The 25,491-nt window shown below is 42.0% G+C and overlaps 1 long non-coding RNA gene across 2 annotated transcripts in view; it reads left to right on the top strand.

The window, feature by feature from the left end:
• LOC115572230 (uncharacterized) overlaps positions 1-25,491 on the top strand; it is a 76,378-nt gene that overhangs the window by 31,661 nt on the left and 19,226 nt on the right. For both annotated transcript variants that reach the window (XR_003982058.1, XR_003982057.1), the window contains 2 exons: positions 22,095-22,289; positions 23,177-23,298. This is a non-coding gene — a long non-coding RNA (uncharacterized LOC115572230). The remainder of the gene's footprint in view (positions 1-22,094; positions 22,290-23,176; positions 23,299-25,491) is intronic.

The following is a 25,491-nucleotide window of genomic DNA, read 5'->3' as shown; positions in this document are numbered from 1 at the left end:
AAATAACCTGTCTGTTTCTTCTTTTCTTTTCCCTCTCCACTTGTTTTGTCAAGTGGGAGGACCTTGACTGTTCTTTTCTTTTCCAACGCCTGAGCATGGCCTCCGAGTTGGGAGCTTGCTCAACTTGATCCGCTTTTTTCATTCCCACTGCTTGCCAATTTTCCTGACAACTGAAGCAGAATGCAGACAGAGCGAGAGAAGGGGGGGGGGGAGGGTTTAGGTTGACGCAAAGGCTTGACAGCCCGTCTCTGCCCTTTGTAATGGCTGTGCTCACCCTCTAAGCATCCCTCCTAGACCCACTCGCCCCTCCTCCTCTAGCCCTCCCCGCCAGCCTTACCAGAACAGGGTTTATCATCTGTGATAAAGTACCCATGCTCTGGGAGGAATCAGCCCTGGATGTTTATTACATTAGGTCAGTGCGTACTAATGGAGAAACTCCTCCAGACCATGTCATCGCCACAGGGCAACAGGGTAGCGGATACAAAACAGCATTACTTCTTTCTCTCCTCTCTCTCTCTCTCCCTTCGTCGTTTCCTCTGTTCTCTTTCACACAGACAAAAAACATACACCCACACAGGAAAGGTCATAGTCGATTAGAAAGCTTATTATGGTTTTCAGCATATGCAATTTATTTGACTCTACGCAATTTTGAGAGCAAATAAGCAATTATGTATTTTGTTCTGCTCACACGCACTGCTCTGTCAGGTTCCATTCATTTGGTAGCAACAGAAAATGAGTTGACGAAATGGTTTGAAATTGTGGTCAGTGCATGATGTTTTGTTCTCGTGTTTGCGTTGCCAGAACGAAAACTTTGCCTCAGGGAAACATGATGTACCAAACGATGTGGCGAAATCAACCTTTGTCTCTGGTACGCCGAATGTAAAAACTCCCAAAACCTACCCCCACGAACATCACGCAATAATGTAACTAATAGACTGCAACACTCAGGCAATGGGCTAATTACGTAGCATCACATTGGCTGACGATCAGTACTTGCCATCTATCTGAGGTGAACAATACAAACAACTGTCTCTGTATTTCATGTTTTTTGTCTTGGCAACAAGCTACTCATGTCGGATTCTGATGAAAATAAACGTTATTTCAAATTGAGCAAGAATTGTTCTCAGGGTTGGGTATGTTTCTAGTGGTACAGAAGCATGGTACAGTGTCCATGCTTCATCCGGTTTGAATTTGTGTGAACCGACCGGACCAGCATGAGTCAGGTGTAAAGTCAAGTGGAGGTAAATAGCAGCATGTGACTAGTTAGCCCGAGCTAAGGGATATTTTGTACTCTTCAGTTTTACAGATAGTAATAGATTGTGTTGCATCATTAAATATTCTTCTAGTGTTGCTGTAGTCCATGCAATGTAATTTGTGTTTTGTGTTTATTGTCAAGGGAAGGTATTCCCTTTTGTTGTATGTGGTTTGATGTTGTGCTTGCCCACGCTCCTTTTGTAATGTGGCCCTGTAGCTCTGTAGACTTTTGGCAGATGTACGGGTGATGTCTGCTATCACCATAAAATTCTGTCTTTTCAGTGAACATTTTCATCCTGACATGTGGTGGTGCCAGTCATCATTCTCGGTGGCACCAGCCTACGCAACAGGTGTGACATGAGGATAGACCTGCATTCTTGTTTTTGTTATCACACGCGTTTTTTGTATTTACAATTGTGCATGCAGGTTGTGTTTTGGGACACATTTTGGACATTTTCTTTGTCACACTTTTGTTACTTTAACGGTATTCAGACGAGGAACAAGATCTAATCTTAATATTTCAAAGATGAAAAAAAAAAACCTGATCTGATGAGGTGAGAGGTGACACCTTTTTTTCATTAAAGCAGAAAGAGGACTCAACGGGAAATAAATTTGATCTGTCAAGATGAATATTTTTGCAGCATGGAGCTAAAACAACCTTGTAACCATGGTTACACACTGATAAAGACATACAGCGCAGAATAAGTGACAGTAAGCTCAGTCTTTTATTTTGCTGCAGGATGATACATGTTTGCCTTTAAAGCTGGTTTAAATAAGTTCTCCTCCAGTACTCTGATGATGACTTTACTCTGACTTGCGTTGTTCAGGTGTCTGAGAAAGCATCAGCTGCCAACTCACCTGAGGCCCATAATTAGCATCGAGCAGCTGCTAAGCTTTCTGTGCCATAACAAATTCACACTCTGTGGACACAGACTGTCAGCCTTGCAAGATCAGCCACATAAAGCAATAAGGCTGTCTTCTTTCCTTCCCTCTCTCAGTCCATCACACTTTGCCCTGATTTGTGAATGCATGCAAAGAGGCAATGCACCTTCTCCTTTTATGCTCCATGCTAAGTGCCAGCTCTCCTTCCTGGAGCAGGCCAGATATTAAAGCGACTCTCATTCATTTTCATCAGTGCGCCATTGGATGGAAACAGTACTTCATTTTGAACTGCTTGTTGAACCCCTGCAGTAAGCAGGCAGGCGCTTTGCCTGAAAGGCAGCCCAGGCCAGTGCAACATCAATGACCGCGGTGGCACCATTAATGAGAGATACTGGCTGTGTGTGATATGAATCATAGGGAGTTCTCACGCTGTGCGCAGCACACTGTGTTTTAATGATTATCAGGAAAGGGAGAGGAAGCCTGGACAGATGGTCTCTCTTGAGGCATTCTCTGTTAGGAACAACTGCCACAAGTGAAACCAGTTACCTTAAATGATCCATTCTAGTCTTATCAGCCCCCAAAATCTCCGTCATTATAAAAATGCACAGAATGGCAGATATGGAAGGTAGATTAACATTCCTCTCGCTAAATTCAGCTTCAGCCGATAACATGCGACATTCCTCTGAAGATTGTGAATCCATTTATAAAGCAGATGGACTCAGTTAATACATGTTCTGTCCTCATTTTCAGCCAATTATGATCCTGCCTTTTACCGTATTATTCTTAAAGCAGACACATTATGCTAATTTTCAGGTACATAATTTGAGTTTGGGTCACTGTTAGAATAGGTTTACATATTCTAATGCTCACAAAACACATCAGTTTTCTCATACTGTCCAGTGCTGCAACATTATAATCCCCCTCGGTCTGAAACACTCTGTTTTAGCTCCTGTCTCTTTAAGGCCCCCCTCCTGAATACTGAGATACTGCACATGCCAGAAGCCAGCACAGCTACACGAGAGCAGCTGTGCTAAATCAAATATCACATGCCGAGCTAGCCCGCTAGGCATTAAGTATACAAATGTGTGACACAGTGACATAGTGTGATGTCACAAAGTCACGGAATTAACTACTACTGAAGAGGTGTTCATGAGCAGTGTTTTCTGTTAGACTAACACACACGATAACATATACAAACACTGAAGGATAGGTCTTCTTTTGATATATTCAATTAGTACAGTCTTATATTATCCATTTGGATTTTGAGAAGACACATTCGTTGTGTGTTGTTGTGTTTCCGTCCTTTTGCAAATTGAGAAATGTTACTTGGCTTGTCGCGTTGCACCCATCCGTGCCAATAAAGTTCCATACAAAACATCCAACACATAGAGAGGAACACCTTTCAAACCACGTTTGTATTCTCCTGCATCAAAATAAGCTGCGTGAGCACATTGATATCAAGCCTTGCTAGCTGGTGTGCCTTTTATGTATGTATGTATGTATGTCTGATTTAAATAGACACCAGGCTTCCCGGCAACCATCCACAGCGAGTGAAGCTCAACAATTCAAACATTACTTTAATTACCTGTTGTCAGGGGAGAAGGTGACAAGCATGAAACTATGGATTCAGGTTTTATCCGAGCATCCCGCTTTATCCAGGACAATGTTTGCATGTAGTGAGCAAAATGCTATATATACAATGATACTATGCGTGGATATGAATGAATATAAGGCAACACAAGCACTCACATAGGGATACACTCACACGCTTGTAGAGGATATTCAGTCACAACATATATCCATGTGTGAATACCCCTGAAACTCACAGCATAATAACTCCCAGTACCACGGTCTTACCCGGGATCTTTGAGAAGGATGTGTAGCTATGGTAGCATTTTTGTGCTTGTGCTGTATAATCATGTAGCAGGTGTTACTGTATGAATCAATGTTCACATAAATAAAGGTGTGGAAGCGCCTTCAAAGCAGAGCAGATAAAGGAACACCAAATGTGTTATGTACTGCCTGCCAGTAAAAAAAAAAAAAGCAAAAGAAAATCCTTCCACGAAACAGGTTCCTGCCTCAGTGCCTTCTCTTCTTCTCCTCCTGCGAAAATGTTTTTCTTTCGAGGGAGTGAAGGTGCATATCTGCTCAGAAAGGGAAACATGTTTGCTACTGTACCAAAACAAACAGGATAAATCTCACCAGCAGAGGCAGTGGTGCAGAGACGAGCCTGACAACAGCCGCGGGGCCCAGCGACTGCTGCACTCTGCCTAATCAAGCAGCCCTTTGAAAGCGTTGTCACTTTATTCCCGGCACAAAAAAAAATAAAAGAAGAGGAGTGAGAGTGGGAGCAGGGTTTCAGGTGGCATCGCTAACAACAGGGATACGAAAGGAGGGAAAGATTTCTCCCTTTCATTTTTTCTTTCTTTTGGTTTTGTTTTGAATATCCGCTTTTCAGGTGGAGCAGCAAAGAAAATACAGCAGAGCAGACTGTGTAGGAAGCAGGGGTTCAGATGTCTTTCAGAATAATGAACTGGATACATTGCTGTGAGCATTTAAACCACCACTTAATGATCCCAGAAGGGCACTAGACTAACTTTTTCATCAGTATCTCAAAACAATTGTAGCCGGTCTGGCTGTTAACAGTACCAAAACATAATAAGTTGTTTCATTACTTTGTTATTATCATCTGAAGTACTTGTACCTATAAACTGTACTCAGCTGAAGTACTTAAGTAGATTTATTCACCATAGGGATGCACTATTAAAATTAAACATCGGCATAGGTGGTTCTCATTTTGAAAAGCATTGCAGGGCTCCAGGGTGCGACTGTTTCACTGGTCGGACCAGCACACCTGAGATTTAGGGGTTTATTTTTTAGACATTTCAGATTATCCTAGTTTCTTGTTGCACTTGATATAAATGAAGAAAAACATGTACTTCCACTCTTTTTTTTTACTGTTTACTATCATTTACCTAATGTGTTAAGTAAATAAGTTGAACTTATCGAGCCCCCCTTTGCCAAAACACACTCTGTTGCCCGCTGATGGCTAACAACTAACTAGCTCTTCTCACAATGATTTCAACACAGAATTTGTTGTGCACGATGCAGCATTATCGGGTAACAAAAAATGCTGCATCGCCGGTCGACATTTTCTCCTCTCAAATTTTAAAACATCATATTTTTCTTAGGTCTCGTGCAAAGTAGCCAGCCAGTGATAGTAACTATAGTAATGGCATTAGAAGATGCGCCCCATTGTAATTTGGAGCCATTTGCTAAGTGATAGCACATACTCCTTTTCATCCGAGAGGTGTTATTGAGTCGTCATTTAGACTTAGTTGTATGGAATGAATGGCAGGCAATTAACAGTGTCTCTGTCTGTCCTTGACTGGAAAAGAAAGAGATTACACTGAGCAGCTGATGATGGACCCACCACCCCTCAACCCACTGCATCCTTGCCGGCCAAGCAATTGCTTATAATCATTACCTTTGGGATCAAAGCAGAACTAACACTACTTTCTCCTAAGTATCCTCTTTGTAAACACGATGAACCTTTGAACTGCACAACCGAAATATTCATGTCCAACTTAAGAAAATATTCCGCAATTACCTCATCTCTCAAATGTCGTTTAGATGTTATCGTTGCATTATTAATGGTGGCTGATTACCAAACTCATCTTCACAGTTGAGCTCATTTCTACAATCCATACTTGAGAAGCGCCTCAGTTTAAACTGTATCCTGTTTTTTAATAAATGGACCATAAGTGGCACAGAAATATTGAACCGCTTTTGTAGGCAGTTATACCTGTAGCTTATACTGTGATATATATATATACCATAATTATTACTATTTTCTACTGTTCAGATTTATCAAAAACCTTTGTTAGACCTTCATCTGTGCAAAGCTTTTTTCCATCAGCGAGGCAACGAGAGTGGAGTGACCTTCTACTCTTATTCTTTTTATTTTTTCCCCTCCTCTATCCTGTTAAGGGCCTCGTAATTACTGGTCTTAACTGCCACTGCATTTCAATGACCCTCTTTCAAATCAAAATAACTGGAGGTTCAAGGTTAAGAATTTATTATAAATAATTACATTAAAAACCGTTTCCACGAGGAACGTCTCATTACATTAAACAGGAGGGAAATTTGCTGAAACAACCTTTTAAAGAGGAATTCGTGCTGACTGTTTGCGGGCGAACTGGACAATGCTGTGTTTGTATTAAGTTACAATGGCGCGTGTGCTCGTCTGAGGGTGGGTCTCTGAATTGCCCTCGTTTTTCTGTTAAATATAAAATAACAGCCCATAAACAAACCTTGGTCCTTTTCCTTACCTGCTCGTGCCAGTGTTTCTGGAAAATGTTGAGTGCATCGTGCCTCAAAACACATGTTCCTTCATTTCAAAAGCAATCATCTCAAACATTTTTTCGAATCAAGATGTCATTCCCCTCTCTATAACGTTAACAACACAAGTCTTGCATCAGAACATAAACCATCAACTCCATGAAATGTTATGAACAAAACAAAAAGAGAGAGCAAACGCAGCACGGCATCTTTTCAAAGGGAATAACACTGCTGACAGGAAATACAAGGCTGATCTACTCCACGCTATAGTCACACATTAAGATTCACTTCTTATGTATCGTCATGCTATTTTTATAATCTGTTTTCTATCACTATGTCTTGCGATTTCAATGCAGAGTGTACTTGATTCTTGATTAAGTAGTTTTGCGTCTCTGGTACAGCTCTGTACGTTTTCCACTTCCCCTTTCTCAATGTGTCCTTGTGCTAAATGCAAAAGAAAATGACTTTAAATGGCTATTAGCGGTCATCAGCAATCAGCGAGTGAGTAATCCAAAGGAAACACTTCTGTTAGAATAACAGGGACTTTGAGAGAAAAAGTCTGACATGTGTAGATGAGTTCACCAAAGCTCGAGGACTTAATGGAGGCCACGTTTATAGGTCCCAGCCTCGCAGGTCTCTGTGGTATCAGCGTCTTCATCAGCACAGGCAGGCTTGAAGGGGAGACCAGTGAACCTTGTCTGCCTCCTCTACCCCCAAATCCTTCAATCTCAGCGAGCTTTCTGAGGCAAATGAAACAATGTTCAAATTTAGCCCTCTCCTCCCCTCCAGCAAGACAAAGTTCTTGTTTCTCATCAGTGTAAAAAAATGTAGAGCAACAAACTCGCCGCGAAAAAAAAAAAAAAATTAAGGAAAAATAAGGTTCGTGTGAGGAGATGAAAGAAAAACTTTGGAACATCTGGCAAGCAGACGCTGGCAGGTTAAGGTAAACAGAGTGTCCTTTTATGGTAGTACTCCTACCCTCCGCAGAATCAGAGGTATGATGTGGAACACCTTCAAAGGAGCGAGGGGCCAGCACATCTTGTTTCAATTTATCCTCTCACTGGCAGACATGCTCTTTGGCCATTATACACTCCCACAAAGAGGATACTCGGCTCGCACAATCACGCATCAATACCGAGCTGTGTTCGGATACGCCGTGCATTCTCAGACACAAAAGCTTTTGTTCGAGTTTGCGTTTCAAACGGTGCGGCACAGACTTGTGCCCACGCACGCTCAAACATTCAGATATTCACAAAACTCACATATTTTCTAGTGTGACCTTCTGCGGAAAAACCAGGGCGGGAGCAGATTAATTAGTTCACAGCCAGCCCTGAAAAGTAGCCTCATGCCAGACCTGCATGTCAGCCTGTACAACATCTGGCAGCGGGCATCTGGTGCCATACATCAAACTAGCTCCTCCGCGTTCTACGCCCCGCACACTGAATGTTGGCCCCGATCAAACTAACTTCTAAAACTAACATTTGCTTTACAGGGGGGGGTAAAAGGGGGCTCACAAGGTCCTGAGGGCTGAACAGGTTCTTGTACCTGTTTTCCAAAAGGTCACTGCCAGTCCAAGAAAAGGCAACTTCGTTTTTTGGGTTTCAGGGGAAGATTAGAGATGGAGGGAAAAGGGTGCGTAGGAATGCTTGTTCATCCATTTTATTTTCACGTGTGTGTGTGTGTGTGAGTGTAAAACCAATCCCTCCTCCCGGCCCTCGTACCCCCAGCTGCTCCGTCGTGCATCCCCCCCACCTCGCCAAAGCCTTTGATGTGACGAGCTGAAGTGTCACGAGCCCACAAGCGCTCCAACCGCTTAGGAAGCTCTAATGAACAGGATAAAAACACAACCCCTAAATCAATGAGCAGGCTGCGGCAACCCTGTAGCTGTCACACTGATATCAGAGCGGGTTCTGCCCGCCACGCCGAAGCTACGGGAGGAAAAACAGGCTTCCCCTGTGATAATAGGTAGCAGGCTTTAGGCTGTTAAACTGGGTCACTTAGTGGTGCATGTATCTGTGGAACTCTCTAAATGTCTTTCCTCCTCTCCTCTTACATCCTTTGTCTCTCCCCCCCCCCCCCCCCCCCCCGTCTTTTTCTCACTCCTCACCCCTCCAACAGAGCTCAGACACCCCCGAGTACCACCACTCCTGCACCGCCACCCGGTCTTGATAACAGTAACTACATTCCTCTCAAGTATTACCGCTGACAGTCATACAGCACAGTCGTCGGACTGCCATGTTTTCATGGTCATAAAAACAGCACGGCCTCTCTTGAATATCCGTGCGCTTGCGTGAGGTATTTTATTATCGTGTTTCGTTGAGTTCCGGCTCTCTCGTTCCGTAATGAGAGAAAGAGATTGTTACCTCCGCCGCTTCTCCCTCTGTGCGCGGTGCCATACTCGATGGCAGAGCATAATTGAATGATTTTGTGAGGGATCAATGAGATTAGGGATTGTGTTTATTCCTCTGTCGCTCTGGATTAGTGGTCCTTTTATATCTGCCTTGAGGAATAGCACATACAGTACACTCTCTTAACACAAACACGCACACACACACAGCAACCTCTCACACACCGTGGCGGATACAGATAAACGCGCTGACAGGCTAGCGAGATGGTAAGAATGTAATGGAGAGGTGTTGAAGCTGTAAATGTGCTTAACGAACACACAGGTGTTTCTGAATTACAGTAAATTATGAGTCATCGTCATGTTGATGTACAAAAAAAGAAAAAACACCTGTATTTTCCTTTGTGCGGGCTATGTTATCATGCTCGTCTGCACGGGTGTTAGCCCTGCGAAAACAGCTTCACAGGAGACTGCTGGGGGGGATTTTTTCTCATGGACCATATTCCGAAAGTGGGGGGTTGACTCAGACGCTTGTTATGTAGGGAAAAGCCCGCAGGCCTGCCTATCTGCTGTTATATGGGTAAAAGGAGACTTTGCTATTATTAACCTCGCTATGAATCCTGTCCTTCTACCTATCCACCAGTAATCCTAATAATCCATGCTTGCACTCCCATCCCTTTCATAATAAGTGCCAGATGCTGATGGTTACGGATAAACAGCAAACCTGTGTTTTTATCCAAGAAAAATAAAGCAGAGAGGCCCGCTGGAATCCACACGCTGTGATGAAAGAATGTGAAAACAGTGGTGCACATAAGCAGAGAAAATCTCTCATCAAGGCGAGAGCCTCGCGCCACACCACTCATCCCAGCAGATCTGCATCGTAAGCGGCACGTAGACATGTAGAATTTGTGGATTCAACCAATTTTTCCCGCACTTGAGTAAAATTATATTTACAAGTGGTCTTGTTGTACGAGTCATGTCTACTACCTCTGCGCCAAGGGTGGGAAAAAATGACAGAATGACGCCATCTTAATCTGAATGAATTTGCAGTTTAATTACGATACAGAATTCAACTAGAATAAAGAATTTTGAGAAGCGTTTGTGAAGTCGTGCAAAAATGTGCTGTCTTTTTTAACACGGGCATGGCTTGCCAATTAACAGAGAATTTCGAAGTCTTTCTTTCTCTTCACTTCTGTGATTTCACCAGCATATTTTGGCACACTTCAGTCATTAGGAAAACTCTCTGATTGGACGCCTCAGGGTGTGCATGCAGGTCGCAGGGAACATCTTTCATTGCACCGAATAGCATAACAGCACCAGTGTGTTGGGCAGCATTACTTTTCAAAGTTAATTGTAAGATGTTAAGATAATCCCATTTGAGATTCCTTTCGTACGTTGCTGCTTATATTGTCCAGAGGATACACGACTCTACTAACAACATTCTACGACCTGTATCCTGTAACGCTGCAGGCAATCAATAACAGGAATGACATCCGCAGCACAGCTCCTGATCAATCTTTTATGTTTGATTACAAAACGTAAAAGTGAGTGGGCACAGGGCAGATGGCCTGAGAAGTTCATATAATATGTAATTATTATTGTTTTTTATTCAAAAGCAATGAGAAACAGCAAATTTTATTTGAAGTGCATGAACGAAAACAGAAACAACAGCTGTCTCCTCGAAAAACAAGAAGACGCTGGATCATGTAACCTACAATTGGGGCTGGGTATTTTTAATAATTTATGAAATCTGTTGTAACAAAAGATGACATTACACATACATGTGGTGAGCACCATCTCTGAGCGCAACCTCTTGTTTTTCCCTGCATGCCTTGAGACAGCCAATCACCAGCACTTTTAGATCTCTGCATGCATATTGGCTCACTGACACCGGTGAGATTAACTTCTTCTTGAACTTCTTGCGCTGAAATTTGATATCGAACGACAGGACATCCTTCGATACTCGATAGTATGGGGGCAATTCGATCGGTGCCCTACCTACATCAGGTTTAGACATGCAATCAATGAACCAGTTAGCGAGGTCAGCTCTTACAAAATATAGAAGTGCACGACGTAACGGCTGTGTCCTGCCCTCTCTGCTCACACAACACAAAAGATCCCTACTGACAGATCCTCAGATGCTGCCTGTCAGGAAGCAGCAGAGACAAAGAAACAATGCAAATGCATTAGATTTGATTTGATTCGATTTTTCATTGTGGCAAGAAGCAAATAGTTCATTGTCAAGGGCATGGACAAACAGAATTATTGTTTAGTTTCGAGGTTACATCGTGCATTTGAGAGGGTTTTGTGTGTGACGCTTACGAACAAGTCGCACAGAAACATGTCAGAGGTTTGGTGTAATAACACAAATATGAAAACTTCCAAAGATACGTTAATGTTTTTCTTATTCACAAAGATAGATAAAGTATTCATTAAACATGAAAAAGCAAAGGAGAGGTAAAAAGAGGCAGACAAATGCATGCAGCCATGTACGGTGGATCTTTGACACTTCAAGGGGATCTCTCGTGGGCTGCAGTATATAATTAAGCCCTATACATCCGAAAGATGTAAAAAAGAAAGAGGGAAGCACTGGAGCATTGTTCAGGCTGATCTCCTTGGGTCTTCTCCGGCTGCACAGATTGCTTGCGGCACTCCCTGGAGGCAGGACAGTGGTGCCGGACGGCCAAAGGAGAAGAGATCATGAGCAGATGGTTAAATCAAAGGGATTTATCTGTTCATATAACCCACCCAGAGTCGGTGAATCATCACCATTTTCATGCAATTCCAGCTCCCAGTAGGTGATGAAGAGAGGTAGTTCTTGAAGAAAACGAAAGTAATTCTTTCACTGTTGATTGCGGCAACAACGACAGGGAGCATGGAACAATGGGTACTTTTGTAAGAGGCCTAAGAAACCAGGTGACGCTTATACAAGTCACCGGGCTAATTAAAAGTAGTTGTCTGTAGTTGTCTACCTGCGGTAGTGTGTGTCTCAATAGATGCTTCTGAATTGTTTCCTTTGTCACCTCTGACAGTGATTCATTTTCATTGGTGGGGTGAGTCTGCCTGACCCAGTTGTAGGAATGCTTTGTTTCCCTTTTCCTTTCAGCAGGAGAATTTGTTGCCCTCGACTAATGCTCCCATACAATACCTCGCCTTGAGGGCATTTTACACGGTCCTTGCTCGGCCATTATAAACACTGTATTGTTATCTGTGAGACATACCGGTGCTAAGTTGCAGCAGGTTCTTTTTATCCTTTTATGAATTCAAGGTTCAAATGTGCTTAAGTGGAAAAGTGAATGTTCTTGAGCTGTAGAAAAATACAGCACAGTATGGACTGACTAGTATGTAAATATACCGATGTAATATATACCATTAAAAATACCAATGTATCTCACTGGGGGGGGGGTTTCAAACTGAGCTGACTTTGATGGTGACGATGAAAAAGGCAGTAATGATCGCTGTGACAGCTCTGATGTCGATGAAGATTAAATGGAGACACCATAATAACCCCCAACCCAAAAAAGAGCTGCTATGATACATCGATTAGTTGTCAGCTATTAAGTGAATCACCAACAATTTGGATATTCAATTAATTGATTTTAGCACATTTAAAGAAGGCTGATTCCTGGAGATATTTGAGGACATCATCTTGGGCATTTTGGAAACAATATTATATTTATATGTTTGACAATTTATAGACCGAACAGCTAATTGACAGATCAGGGAAAAAATTGACAGATAAAAATGGCCGTTTCATTTGCCACAAAAACGCCTGTAGATTGCCCGACTTCCTGGAGAAAAAAAAAATAGCTGGGACAACTATAAAATGGCTGGAGATCGTCAGACTTCCTGTGAAAAACGCCCAGTTTGTCGCTACCAAAAAAATAAATACCTGGAATTGTTCTCGTTTCCCGCGAAACGTAGTCGATTTGGGCTGCCAGTGACACGGCTGGACATGCCTTTCTGTGAAACAACACAAGGCTTTGGTCCTCACAAGAAACGCCTGGAGATGGCCCGATGCGTCCACAGACTCGCACAGCGGTCGCCCTCTTGGCAGCCTTGTATTTTGCAGTAACGCCGCCTTTTGCTCCACCTCCTAAAGTGAAAGTCAGCTAATGTGCATATGAAGTTATTGTGATACGTCATGTTTGGTACAATTGTCAACCTCGGATGTATTTGTAGTTTGCTTATACTGACATTGTAGTAGCAACTGCATCTACCTCCAAGCCCATCAGCACCCCTCTGTCTTGGGAGAGGAAAATTAGAGAACCACTGCCAAGGTGGAATCGACCACAGTAATGTTTTTCCCCTGTGGAGAGTGAAGCCAGGGCAGGTGACATATCCACCCCCATCATACACAGCACTGCACTCCATCACCTCTTGTCAGCCTGAACTGTGGACTCCTTATTCCATCCAATCTAGCGCTCCTTTACCTTATCTCCACCACCAATCGGTTTGCCCCTGATCCTATCCCTTCAACCAATTTAAATTCTGGAGTCTCACTTTAACCAGACAGAGTCCTCTGCCCTTTTTATCATCCCCACTGGTCAAATTAATAGCCACTACCATTTACATGTAACATCAGAGGGATCGGCAAGGCAGGAGCGACAAAGACGTGCCTCCCACTGCTTTGCTTTGATACCCTTATGCAAACTAGCTAGTCTGCTTGACTTCGTGTCAGTTTCAGTGTCAAAAATTGCATGTGTAAAAACGTATTTTTCCTCCGTAGACAAAGCTCCACATTTTGTTCATTAAAACTTCACAACCCTCTTTCACACATGCAGGCGGTTTCACAATGCCTTGTGCTGCTCACTTGCTGGAAAAATAAATTAGAATTGATAAGCAGCTCTTTGAAAATTATAAAAAGCTAACATTTGTTTTATTCTCTTGCTGTGATTATATGCCGGCCCTGTGCACAATTTGATCTGTGTTAAACTCTGAGTCAAAAGTCTTTTTTTTCCCCCCACAACTGAAAGCAAAGAGGTGTTGTTAAAGCATTTCTGATTAAACTGTGACTAAACATGACCAAATACTTCCTTTTGTTGAGAGGATGACAGCGGGGATGACTTGTTCACATGGCATCTCAAAAGCCAACACTTGCTCCCTATGTCTCACCCTCCTATTCATGTGTAAGAATGGGGGCCCCCAGCAGGCAGATATGTGTAATTGCATGAGTCAGGCTCTTCTAAAACAACCTCTTTTTTGTCTGTCTTTGTCAGCCTGCACGTCAGACCACTGAATACAGGAAGGGGCAGTCTGCCAGCTCCAACTCTAAAATCCGGACCTTTTTTTTTACCGTGTGTGTGTGTGTGTGTGTGTGTGTGTGTGTGTGTGTGTGTGTGTGTGTGTGTGTGTGTGTGTGTGTGTGCTTGTGTGTCTCTCTCTCAGTAATTATGTGTGTATGCGCTCATTTCATGCCCATTTCTATTTTATTGATTTCTTTGTCTCATTATTTGTCTATTTATCTTCAGTCCATTACACCATTATTGCCACAATTGCCCTTTGGAATAAATCGGGCAGAAGGCTGTTCAGCAGGCAACCCACATACTGTACAATGAGGAATATCTCCAATAACATATTGACTAAATTTTTTGATGGCTTAATAACGCAATGGAGATAATTGTTATAGGTAATTGACCAAATAAATACAACTCAGTAGGTTCAGATAGCTTCACAGAGACTAGAGTTGCGGCAAGATTATTTCTGCGAGCAGCGGTTTGTGTGTGACTTTCAATGGGGAAACAAATGAGCTCATTTGTACTTGAAAGCCTGTTTTCCAATATTACAAATTACTGGAGTAAAAATAGCACTTATTCATGCGTTTATTCCTCACAGAGATGCAATGTACGTTTAGAAACCTTTCCCTAAGCAGCGCACAAGTGGATGAGATGTGCTGCCCCATACTGTTTTTCCATTTCAAATGACTTTGCGTTTAATTTTGATAACATGCAATCAGACACCATATAGTGGAAACAATTAGTATGAATGTCATTAGCCACTCACACGCACGTCTCAATCTGAGATTTTTGCATTGCAAATCACATCACGCACCATTACATACATATGTTTGCTATTTGCTAAGTCTTAACAGCATATTTGTCAGTGTGTCAGAGCAGAAGTTTTTACATCTGAGTGACAATTTGAATACTGATCGATGTCCGCCGGAGGCAAAAACTGTTTTGACATTTTTCTGGAGTGTTTTTTTTTTTTTATCAACCAAGTGAATTAAACAAGTATCCTGCACATGTGCCTCGGGGGGTCCATATTTCCATACTGATCCAACACTCAACAAAGTGGGATCAATGGTCAACATTAATCTCTTTTCAAAATGGCTTGTAGTCAGTACATCGTGTTATGTAATTATTTGTCTCTACTGCCGACAGGTTGCAAAACATATTTATGGAGACAGCAGTACCATTCTGGTAACTTAAGGAAAAGGATGGCCATGTGCAGCCATTAACTCCTGATACAGCACCGACTCCAATCATTTCCTCCTGTTCTCACCTCCCTCACCCCCCTGACTAATACACCGCATGCCACCATCACACCATAACGCGCAACCAGTCATCCCTTACAGTGAGGACAGGTCTGACAGAACCGCGGCGCAGTTGGGAAAATGACGGTCCCTCGGCTGAAATAAAAAAACATTTCTCTGTTGTCGCTTATAAATAATTAACATGACAGCATTTCCCCACCTTGTTTTTTTTTTTTCTTGTTTCTCTCCTTTTTTTTGTGGGGGGCATAATTAAAATCTCAGGAGCCCCCTGACTGTGCTGGGGATTAATCTCCCATGGCACGTCTCCATCTGCAGCCTGGATCATCAGCCGTCCCTCTCTGCATTAGCCCCCAGCTGTGCAACTGTCTGCCCAGCCCAGGCCTAGCACGCCGTATAGGGGGGGACACTTGGGAAGGAAGTGGGAGAAAAGAGGGGGGGGGGGGGGGTTGAATAGCAGCGATAAATCTTAATATTTCACATCAATTTTATTTTGCAGAGCTGATTTGAGCCTCATTTTCGCTCAAATGGCCTTCTCCAGTGAGATCTGATTGATACTAATAGCTTCCACAGCGGTTACATTCAGGGAGGGTCAGAGTCTTTTTTTATTGGCGCAGACAGTTGTAAGTGCAGCACCAAGTAAGATTGTAAATTTGGCTCAATTTCACATAATGTGACTCTTGAGGGCAGTTAGACTGATAGCTTGTGAAACACTACCGTCATCCATCCACACTCGCCCTGTGGATGTTCAATACTAATGAGATGAGTCAATTCTTAAGTCTCATAAACAGACGCAAAGTTTTGGTAATTTTTTCATACTTTGTATTTGACGGAAATGACTTCAGTGTTTTCAGATGCATGAAAAAGTAGTAATTTTTTTCAGTCTGCAGGAGGTTTAATGGCACAGTAATGTTAGACAATAACAGATGGCTGAGTGTAGGTGTAGGCTATATATACCTGGCCTCATCAATCTGCATACCAATTTTCGACTTAACATTTTGAAATTGCGTGCAGTGTGTTGGATACGCCAAAGACTTAATATGCGTGCAAATGATTTTGCAGTCCTCCCCATTAACACCTGTGGAGAGCAGATCCATAGTCAGGTGAAGGGCTTTCTGTTGTCCCTTAAACGATAGATAATATGTTTGGGATGAACAGAAAGCTTTCTATATATATATTTTACTCATCAGGTATATTAACGGTCTTGTTTTGTAAATGTTTTTTTGTGTTATGGGACAGTTTATATTCACCCCAAGATGGGGAGAATTGTTTTTCGGGGTGAGTTCATGAAAAAAAAAGTTAGTCTGGAACGTTGTCATAGTCATGAGACTTGTGTCATCATGTTAATAAAAGTATACATGTAACTTCTTGCAATTAAGTTAAGTTTAAGGAACATAAATATTTGCTAAGGTTTAGGAAGAGATAAGGTGTGCTTGACGCAAATTTAATATAATATGTTTGTTTTCTTATGGGCGTCCCAACCACATCCATTCTTTCTCTCTCTTTTATACTATGTCACTCACATTTTATTGGGTTATTGTTATTGGGATGCATCTTCTTTACACTGAACTTGGAGGATTGTCATATCACCTGCTTGTGAAATTGGATTGCACTTAATAGCCGCATTATTTGTAAGTAGACTGAAGCAACTACAGATGTGTAAGTCTGGACTAAGTGCTAGGGATGTCAATAATGAATGATTAATCTATTAAACAGCGTTAAGAATTTTACCAATTTAGATATGTATTAATCAACAATCATAGTCACAAATACATCAAATATAAGTTGGATTTTGTTGAGCCAGTTGTCATTATCTTGTGTTATTAAGTTTATCAATCAAGCAACCTGTTTACTTTATCTGTTCCTCTAACTCTTAATGTGGCCTACTCTGATTGAACATCAAACATAGATCATGTCCGGGGTAAAAACAATGTTCTACTGGTAAAAACGTCCAACATATTTCATATGTAATTGATGATTATTTATAATGAATTGTTTAAGCATCCGACTATCGATTCAAGAAATTACAAAAAATGGGCATCATGTGTGATCTGCAACCAAACATCCCTCCGAAAATGAGCAGTGCACTATGAAAGCAGTCAGCCACAGAGGCCCATGGGTTTATAACTCACCCGGTCTTTGGATTGGAAACCGTCCCACCTACGAAACAGCCAAGTATTTGGCCACCTCATATTCCAGGCGATTTAACAGAGCCTGAGCTCCAGCATGCAAGATATGGTTGATCCAATTTAGGCCATGCTCAATCAACCTAATTCTACAGGGGACACAGAGGCTGACTACTGCAGTGTGTGCAAGAAGGGATTGCTCAACAAAGCAGCTTTTAAAGGTCATGTTTTTGCTGCCTCCGTGCCCACAAGATCCTTATAGAGGGCACCCTTTTGCGAAGCAGTGTATGTAAATTCATCACAAACCTCCAACTCAACAGTGATTTATGCTGTGAACCTGAGGGACCTCGCTTTTGACTCAGAATGGGAGTGTAAAATGCATCGTGGCGTCTCTGAGGTCCTGTTTTGTTAAATCCGCGCTGAAAGAAGTTCAAATTACGACAACATCACAACTCACCTGACCTGCAAACTCTTGTTTCACTGCTCACTTGTGTTTCCTTCGGTTTGCAAACGTGCAGTAATAACTTCCTACACACTGTAACACTGTAAATTGTCTTAAATGTATGCGCACGTGCACGTCAGCATGTTTTTTTCTACTCCTTTTCGATTTCCCCATCTTTCTCACAGGGAGCACGGTGTCATGCTTTTGCGTCTGCCATACAAGGAGACAATTATGCTATCAGCGTGGGATCGCCGCTTGACATCGCATGTCCTGATGATATAATGAAATAAAAGAGGTTTCACACACATTCCCCCACTGTGTCCTTGACGTGCAGAAATGTCTACTTTGCAATTTCAGTAATTTGGATGAGAGGTATATTTTCAAACATACCATGGTGTTGAATGTTCTCTGTGGGGGATCGGCAGTCCCGTCTTCCATTTCAACGGGTGTCTCTGTGAAGAGAAGGAGAGAATATTCCGATGGGGTGTTACACGTCGTGAAAGTTGCCTTTGGGTTTTTCCTGAATACCAGTTAATGCTCCATTAGGACTGGTGATCAAACAGAATAAGGATAATTACTGTTTAACTCAGAGTTTTGGTCAAAATTCCTACTTTTGGGTTCAAAATGCAGATGAAGATGGAAAAACAGGAGTAGAGATAGAATGTGGACATCACAATCTTTCATAAGCTGGCAATTTAGAACATTCATCACTGTTTACTAGGGCTGGGTATTGTTAAGAACCTCACGATTCGATTAGATTCGATTTCGATTCTTTAGGTCGCAGTTCGATTCAGTATCAATTCGATTCAATATTGACTTAAATGCTTCGATATCAATTCAGTAATAAGTAGTAATAAACAAATAATTCATTAGAGTACCTGTTGATAATTTTTTAATTAAAAAAAGTCATCTTAAATTATAAATCTTTCCCCTTGGAAGATCTAGTTCGAATTGAAATGTAAACAAAGGTACTCAATGTGTTTAGGTATAAAATAGTGCAACCATAGTTAAGCTGAGAAAGTGCCATTGTTTCTGGGACTGCATGGTACATTTTTGTCTGACATTAACATAGACATGACCGCCGTCCCTCCGCCCTCCGGCTAGACGCGAGGGGGTAAAACGTTGACATTGACCCCCCCTCCCTCCCCGGAGGAGATTGCTACTCGCGGGCGCACGGTGCAGCGGCCAGGGTGAGACCGGCTGCGCTGGGAGTTTACTGTCTCCGAAAGAGCGGTGCGTCAGACATCGGCTACCCGCCTCCGCAGCTCCGACGGTGTTTCCGCGGCGCATCACCCTCCGACCCTCGGGCGAGGTGGCGGGCGAGACGCTTCCAGCTGCTGGAGGCGGGGACCGAGAGGTCCGGCGAGGTACAGCAGGTGGTCGCTTGCCCGAATCGATTCAGAGGATTTTATGAATCGATATTGAATTGGGAAAAAATATATTGCAATGCATTGATGAATCGATATTTTTTTACAAACCTACCTTACCTATCAGTGTATGTGCGCACACATGTCAGCTTTCTGTTCTACCTCCAGATATGTGGTTTGGATAATCTGTTAGTCTTAGAAATGTTAACAACAGTTAATGGCAGTTTTCTCAGCTGATTTCCAATATTTTTACAAGTATGACTTATTGATTCCAATTTCTTTTCCTTCAAAGAACTATAATTAATTACACATTTTTCAACCTTTTTTGCTGGAACGTTTAATTGGAAGTTCTTTATAAAACCCTGACTATTGAATAAACCAATAAAAACCACACGCCGTAAGCTGTTTTAATAATCTTGCAGTCAAATGTGGAAGTGAATCTTAGCTCCCTCTTATAATATTTACACACTGTACCCTAGTATGTCCGGGACTCTTATTGAGAAAGGTAAAAACAGAAGGAGTCTGCCTGTAATGCGCTGCAAATTACACGTGAGTGGAATAAACAACTCGCTGATCTGGTTCAGACGACGGATCCTTACCCTCAAAGTAAATGCCCAATTCTTAAACCTCGGCTACAATTTTTTACTTTCCCAAAAGAAAACAGGTGCAACAGATTCCTGTCGTCAACTCGTGTTAATGTCTGCTCCGCCCCATGTCTATGTGGACACCTCTGTGGCAGAGAAAATGACGGCAAAATGCAGTAAAGACTCTCAAACGGACCTGTGACTGCACATCGCTTTGGGTAATCAATATTAAATGTGTAGTTTTTACTCTTTTTTTTCAGCTCATACTGGTCTGTCATGCTAAAAACCGGCTGAAAATCAATCTGTGTGATCTCTAGTCTGTTCACACATCCTTTTGACTTTGGCACACCGATTGCTTTGGTGAGTAAAACGATAATGCAAATGATGCAAATGATGGTCAAAGGACAAATGGTGATAAACCGGGATTCTTCTTCAGCAGCTACCTGCAGCTTCTGTCAGCAGGTAACACCTTGTTTTGGCTCAGTGTTCCACATGACCGTACATGAAATCGACTTACATGTTTGATAAAAATCAGTTTAATTTGCGGCTTAATGGATTGGCTGGGATCTGCAGAAAGTTAATTTGCAGCAGTTTTGATAATTGATTAACTGTTTAAGGAATTTATCTAGAAAAAACTGCCTATTGCTGTACGCTTCCAGCCTGTCCATTGTGAGGATTTGCTGCTTGTCTCTGTGGTATATCCTTGGAAACTGAATATCCTGGAGAATGCAAGCAATTTGGAGACCTGACCTCGGGGTTCAGCAAGCAGTGAATAAAACGTGTAATTGAAAAAAATTAATGAATGGAAATATTAGTTTAAGCCCAAGTTTATTTACAGACGCAGCCTTGTATCTTTTCACAGATATCTCCTATTTCATAAACTGGAATACGATGTTTGGGTGAAAGCAAATCTTACTAAGTGATACAACATGGAGGAAAGGTCGACGTGGAAACTCTGATCGTCAGCGATGAGGGGAATTTTATCGGCCGTTGGAAGCCATCAAGTCTAACATGCAAACTTTTACAGCAGTCAGGAATGCTTGTTGTAAATGCTCAACACGCTGCAATAAAATGTGCCAAGCAGCGCTTGATGCTGGGGTTTAAAACAGGCTTGTTATAATGAGATCTCCCACCAACAAACAGATGTGGCGAACCAGCATTCTGTGAAGTTAACATCTGTGGATAATTGGATGGTGTAGCTATTGTGGAAAACACGTTGTGGGCCCCTGTTTCTCAGTGAGAAGTCATTATCAGTGTTTATGTTAATAGCTTTGCCTTACCGAGGTTGCATGTGTTCTTGGACTGAAGGGAGTTTTGGCTGGCTGCTTGCGCTTTCCACTTCTTGGTCATGGCAGCATTGCTACTCAGACTTTCAAGTCAAGAATATCTGCACAATCTGTTGTGCATTTCTAAACTTAGTACTGCCGTCTACAGAGACCAAGATTCCCCTCACTTGTTGATTTGGCACTTGCGACCTGTCGGTTAACTTCACATTAATCTTGCCGGTCGCCTGCCAGTGTAAAAGAAACTCATTTTCAGATCTTATAGACCTGTGCCAACAATGTGCTCTTAGGAAACAAAAATAACATTTTGTTGCACATGTTTGTGCCTTAACTTGCGAACTGTATTTCAGAAAATCGTGATCCAACTTTATAATACGAATGTCATGAAGCGTTTGGATTTTTTCTTCTGCTACATTAAACATGGATGATTCGGTGGGATGTGGTTTCCATTTCATGTTGGACACCCACAGATGCCCTGCTTCTATTTAGTATTCTCTGACAACTGTTGAATAATTTGAAACCTACTCTGAATGAAGATGGTCTCTTTGTGTTGGTGTGTGTGTGTGTGCGTCCCTGTCCGGGGCTGTGCTCTATTGCAATTTGATCGCATTTGATATTCACACTCAATACATCATTTATACATTTCAGAAAATGAGCATATCCAAGGACAAGACACTGGACGGTTAATGCATCATGATGTGCAATTGAAAATGTTTGTGTTTACTGAGCTCTGAAAGAAGGTTATTTAACGTCTCAAGCAATGAAAACGATTTTGAAGTGAGGAAGGATGCGATAGGCTGCCGTTTGTTTGCAGTGTCCTTCTCTACACAAACAGCTTGCTTCTCCAGTCAGTCGGCTCCTTATAAATAAATTGCAAGTACGAGGCATGCCGACAGGTTTGGCCGGTTCATTTACTACTTGACTAAAATGTTCAAGATGTGATCGACTGTAAGTGATTTGAACTTGGTATGTTGACAGGTGCCTGATATGCCTCCAGCATCCCAGCAACCCAGCGACCGCAGGCACCCCTTGGGAGCTTCATGCATTATGCTTCTAGCATTTACTGAGAAAGAGATATTAAAAAACATCCAGTCGGCAGCAGCCCTGCTTTGTTGTGGAGAAGAGAAGTCAGAGGAGAGCGGGAGAGGGAGCCGTTCAAGCTAAATGCAGGCCGTGAGTAAATAGCAGACAGCGGCTTAATACCAGAGTGATGTTCAGAGGAACTTTGTAGAACATAAACCTAGAACAGGGAACGACCACATTGTTATCTTGCTACATACTCACAACACCATTGAAGCCTTTGTGCCATTTCTTTCAGACAGCCTGATGTTGTGTGCATGATTTCTTATGAGGAAAGGGAAATGCTGTAGCGTTAGCAATTAAAGGCGCAATGCATAATAATTAGTTGTCTTGAAAGCATACTCCAAACAAAGAGGGGCAGCATATCACCATAGTTGCTGCTAACTGCTGCTAACTGTGTTCTTTTTAAACACCCATGGCTGCAGCTACTGTTAGCTCGTTAGCTCAGTTAACCGTGTAGCTAGCCGGACTAACTGGGGAGTGTTGGTGTTTATACCACAAGCGGAGGAGTTTCAGACCATTGGGAGAAAGAGGTTTTCAGGCCTGGGGCTAGCTTGTTAGCATGCTATCTTCAGTAGATACTGTATGTCTTCAAAACAAAACATTGATGTTGTCAAAACTGTTATTTCGTCTGTTGATATCTTTAGTTAATTTTTGAATGTTTTGAACTAAAACATTTACATATTGCCCCTTTAACCTAATGTTTCTCATATCGTTTGCAAACAAAAATGCCAATTTAAGATCGGATATTTCTGAATATCAATGTACAACAACCTGTAACCCTGTCTATCTGTCCAACCTCGTGTTTGTGGCTGTTTTTATAGTCATTTTCTGTCACTATTCTACAATATAGAATTCTGAACGTAGCTTACTGGCTAGTATTCTCATTCTTTATCCTGCCTCCGAAGCTCTTATTTCTCCAAACAGATAACATCTTAACTTGTGAGGCAGAAAAATGACATGATCGTCTCATCTTGCAGATCCATACTGCATGGCTTCAAGCTATGTGCTTGTAGCTGAACCACAGTGGTTTGGATCAATCGGCGCCCTATGAGGAACTACTGGCAGCTGTTTGAAAACAACAATGGCGGCTCCTAAAGAGGTAAGTGGCGATGCTGCTATAGCTTCAGTTATAGCAAAACTGAAGAGGATTTTTTTCATTGAAAGAAGAGCAAAGAATGGCACTGAAGGCTTTTCTCGATGGAAAAGATGTTTTTGCTCCTCTCTCGTCTCTGACTTCAGCAAAGAGTTTGATTTATCAATGTGCTCCACCGGTTGAGCTCTCCTGCTACATCACATGGTTCATTTAGCTGATCGGTTGAAGTTAGCATGTGATAAAGGGTGATCGATGAAGTATCTTTTGAAGGTGCCTGCTGTTTTCTAAACAGTATCTCAGGGCGACTTCCCAGATAGTTCTGTGTAACAAACCATCTGGCTTATCAGGATACACAAAACCACACCTGCGGTCCAAACCGGAGTTGTATGAGATGATTCAGCAACGTTGACCCCGGCTGTGTCTATTCAGCATCAAGTGGATCTTTCCATGGATAATATGCACTGTCTCGCAAAAGGCATAATTTAAACATGGGTCCAAAACCTTGCCAATGACTTTCATTCACTCACATGATCTGCACAGCTCTCAAACTCAAGCCAATAGAGAACCTTTGGATGTTTTTGCAGCGCCTTGCAAAATCAATGCCTGGAAAGATCTGACTGTTTTGTTCACATATTTCAATTCGTGCTACCCACTAAAGCAGCTGGCCAGTCAAATAGAACAGAGAACAAGAGTTCTCGACCTTTAAAAGAGGAGCTTCATCACAGCCAGTATACATGAGTGTGCATAATACTCTCGGCCCTCGCTGTATGATAGATTTAATGTGGTGTAGTGTTAAAAGAGGCAAGCCTTTAAGCACAACTGGGAGCACACTTGGAAATATATTGTGGCAATTCATGGGTTCAGGAGAAAATATTACAAAGGCTAGGCGAAGAAATAACCCCGAAACACTTGAGTTTCCAACAGCTAGCATGTTTTCAAAGGAAATGACTCAAAGGTAATTCAGTTGCACATCAGTGTCACAAGTGACAAAACATGAGAAAGATCTATGGAAGACATCGCGCTTGTGTCACTATTAATTAGTGTGCAGCACATCAACGACACACTCAGGTTCAGGGGGATAAGAATGTGTTTTTTTTCATGCAGGTTTCAGCTTTAAATTTTTTTTACCCGATTGACATCCCTCTTTATTATTTTTTTTCAGTATGTGTGATATTGAGTTGCCCCGGCAGGTTCAAGCACACGCTGCAAGATAACAAATTGATCATGAATAAACAAGGTCACTTCTAATCAAACAGTCAGATGCTTAAGTTTGAATGTATTAGCGGTATCAGACAACATGTGTTTAGAAAGAAAGGAGTCAGCAGGCAGAGGAATGAATACCAGAGAGACAGCAGGCCAGGAGGTCAAAGTTTAAAGGCGGAGAAAGACCAGATACGCTGGATCGCAATTCCATAAATTCCTCTCTGTTTACTTAAATAAATCCATCTATCAAGTTTCTAAAGCAAACGTACTTATCTACACTTGTCCAGGTAGATATTCATAGATTTATTTAGAGAGCAGAAATGGTCCGTCTGAGAGCCTGTAAAAACCTTACAGTCTGAATTGCAATTGATGTTAAGACACACCACTGTGTTTTCATTAAAGTTTGGAATGAATTAAGTTTGCACCTGCAGTGACATCCATGAAGCTCTTCCTATTTTCTAAACAGGCGAATTGTTTATCCATCTCAATATGACAGATATTGATTGAAGTAGCTGAAGAAGTGTTTTGTACAGGCGACGGAGTGCCATGGCATGTAATTATCTCCCACTGTCTTCTGCTGATAAGAAAAAAAAAAAAAACTGCCGTGCCTAAAAAATGTTAATCCGGGTATTAGACAAGTGGGAAGATGCATGTCTCAGTGCAGGCTGGGAATTAGTTTTCAAACACTTTCATTAGAGCCCTGTGATTGAAATAACTTCTTTGGCTGAGAAAGTTTTGCAAGGCTTTTCTCTTTGCTTTAATAACAAATGACCGGGCGGTGTTTGTACTGTAACTGCTTGCTGGCTGTAAATTTTTCTGACTGCGAATGGAGAGTGTGTTTTTCTTTTCTTTTTTTTATATAGATGGGCCATGCCTGGTAATTGCTAACTTTGGAATATCTGAGAAAATGCGCTGTTATCTGTGAAAGCTTTTAAACCATTGTGTAAAGGCAGAATTAAACGGTCAAATGGAACTGGAAGCGCTAATCCACATATT

The sequence above is a fragment of the Sparus aurata genome, chromosome 21, assembly GCF_900880675.1.
Source record: "Sparus aurata chromosome 21, fSpaAur1.1, whole genome shotgun sequence".
NCBI classification, from domain to species: domain Eukaryota; kingdom Metazoa; phylum Chordata; class Actinopteri; order Spariformes; family Sparidae; genus Sparus; species Sparus aurata.
The sequence above is the reverse complement of the archived record's forward strand: the minus strand, read 5'-3'. Positions and strand labels throughout refer to the sequence as shown.